The 2,797-nt window shown below is 45.8% G+C and overlaps 1 protein-coding gene and 1 pseudogene across 2 annotated transcripts in view; one reads left to right on the forward strand and one right to left on the reverse strand.

Annotated features, from left to right (window-relative positions):
- BPTF (bromodomain PHD finger transcription factor) overlaps positions 1-2,797 on the reverse strand; it is a 115,614-nt gene that overhangs the window by 81,613 nt on the left and 31,204 nt on the right. The window lies entirely within an intron of this gene.
- On the forward strand, positions 1,878-2,365 carry LOC103250519 (annotated as a pseudogene). Its single transcript, XR_503670.1, has one exon. The product of XR_503670.1 is annotated as a ubiquitin-60S ribosomal protein L40 pseudogene (transcript).

Consider the following 2,797-nt stretch of genomic DNA (forward strand, 5'->3'; position numbering starts at 1 on the left):
CCCGCCTGGGCAATTTGGCGAGACCTCATCTCTATAATAAATCAAAAAATCAGCCGGGCGTGGTAGCGTCCGTCTGTAGTTCCGGCTACGTGGAAGGCTGAGGCAGAATGATTGTCGGAGCCCAGTAGGCGAGGCTGAGGTGGCCGGGAGCGGCCATTGCACTCCAGTCTGGGCGACAGAGTGAGACTCCAACTCAATAAAAAAAAAAAAAAAGGTATTCTGAAGTCAGAAAATTTGAATATGTAATGGACATTAGGAGATATTAAGGAATTATTGTCAATCATACTAAAATGATGACGGAACTATAATCATGTAAGAAAACGCCTATATTCTTTAATTCTTTAGAGGCATGCTCAGAGTTGACATGATATCTGGGATTAGTCTAAAATACTTAAATTAGAACCAAATTCCCATCCACAGGAAAGACAATGCCTGTGATGTACTCACACTGACGACGCTGACCAGGCAAGCAAAGCAAACTGGCTGCAGCCACTCATACATCAGTCACATCGCATAAAGTGTCAAAAATTAAGTGTCAAATGTTACAGTTAACACAACAGTCCTGTTATAAAGTTAAAAAACCTAGAACAGAAAGATACAGTTTCTAGCAGACCATACTGAATGGCTGGATGCAATGGCTCACGCCTGTAATCCTAGCACTTTGGGAGGCCAAAACAGGAGGATTGCTTAAACCGAGTTTGGGACCAGCCAGGACAACACAGTGAGACCTCATCTTGACCAAAAAAAGCGCAAAAAAATTAGCTGGGGCATAGTAGTGCACACCTGTAGTCCCAGCTACTCAGGAGGCTGAAGCAAGAAGATCGCCCAAGCACAGGTAGTCGAGACTGTGGTGTGCCATGATCGTGCCATTGCATTCCAGCCTGGGAAAGAGAGTGAAACTCCAACACAGGAAGAAAGAAATCATACAGATCAACTCAATGCCCACGTCCCTTTATCCTCCAGTATCAACAGCCTCATGTCTACTGAGTTTCCCTCAAGAAAAAGAAAGGGCAGATTAGTGAACACAGGACTCGTGATGACAATCACTTCAGGCCAGAGAGGGAGGCAAGGGGATTGGAAGGAGAGGTGCTTAGATGCAGGTCCGGCTGAAAATGAGGCTTGGATATGTGTTCTTGGTGACAGGTCCCTAGGTGTCTATGTCACTGTTAAAGATAAACATTTTATATGGCAGACAGATATGACAATTTAAAAAACCTGACAGCTACAAAACCAACTTATTCATGTTGGAAGAAAAAAGGCTCATTAAAAAAACCCCGAGAAGCAACATTTCAGGCAAATGGAACACAAAAGAAGACTGGAGTTGCAATTTTAATCTCAGACAAAATACCCTTTAACCTATTCAGAAATTTTAACAGATGAAGAAGGTTCAATCCATCAACAAGAAATATTCATCCTAAACATATATGCACCCAACAAAGGAGCACCAAAGTTCGTAAAGCAGCTTGTATGGAAACTTCAAATAGAGATTGACTCTAACACTATCTGAGCTAGGGATTTTAATACCCCACTCACAACCCTGAACAGATCATGAACACAAAAAACCAACAAGCAAGGAGATTCAGAACCACAATGAGACTCTTAAACAAATGGACCCAACTGATACCTACAGAACATTCTACCCAATGACCACAGAATATACATTCTACTCATCACCACATGGAACGTACTCCAAGATCAAACACATCATTGGCCATAAATCAAATATAAGCAAATTTCATAAGACTAAAATTTTGCCATGCACCTTTTCAGACCACAGTGGAATAAAAATAAATATCCTGAGCTGGTCGGTGGTGGCGGCTGTGCAGGTTTACTTCGGGCCCAGGGCGGGTGGTTTCCTGGGCGGCGGCTGGGATGCAGAGATGCAGATCTTCGTGAAGACCCTCACGGACAAGACAATCACGATTCCTTGAAGTTGAGCCCAGTGACACCATCAAGAATGTCAAAGCTAAAATCCAAGACAAGGAGGGTATCCCACCTGACCAGCAGCGTCTGGTATTTGCGGGCAAACAGCGGAGGATGGCCACACTCTTTCAGACTACAACATCCAGAAAGAGTCCACCCTGCACCTGGTGCTGCGCCTGCGAGGTGGCATCATTGAGCCTTCCCTCCGCCAGCTCGCCCAGAAGTACAACTGTGATAAGATGATCTGCCGCAAGTGCTATGCACACCTGCACCCCCATGCCGTCAACTGTCGCAAGAAGAAAGGTGGCCACACCAACAACCTGCGCCCCAAGAAGAAGGTCAAATAAGGCCCTCGCCAGCTCCTCCCGCAAGGCAGCCTCCTGCCCTGGCCCATGGCTCTGGGGCCTCAATAAAGTTTCCCTTTCATTGACTGGAAAAAAATTAAAATAAATTAAATAAATAAATAAATAAATAAAATATCAACACCAACAAAGCTCCCCCCAAACCCACAATTACATGGACACTAAACAGAATGATGCTTAGCAACTCCTGGGTCAACGATGAAATCAAAACAGAGATTAAAAGGTACCTGAAAGCCAGGCTCGGTGGCTCAGCCTGTAATCCTGAGCCTTGGGAGGCTGAGGTGAGTGGATTGCCTGAGCCTGCGGGTTCGAGACCCGCCTGGGCAACTTGGTGAGACCTCATCTCTACAATAAAACAAAAAATTAGCAAGGCGTGGTAGCTCGCGCCTGCAGTTCCAGCTACTTGGAAGGCTGAGGCAGAAGGATCGCCAGAGCCCAGCAGCTCGAGGCTGCGGTGGCCAGGACTGGCCACTGCACTCCAGTCTGGGCAACAGAGTGAGACTCCAACTCGA

The sequence above is a fragment of the Carlito syrichta genome, unplaced genomic scaffold (assembly GCF_000164805.1).
Source record: "Carlito syrichta isolate Samal-C Ts95f unplaced genomic scaffold, Tarsius_syrichta-2.0.1 Scaffold130550, whole genome shotgun sequence".
Lineage (NCBI taxonomy): Eukaryota > Metazoa > Chordata > Mammalia > Primates > Tarsiidae > Carlito > Carlito syrichta.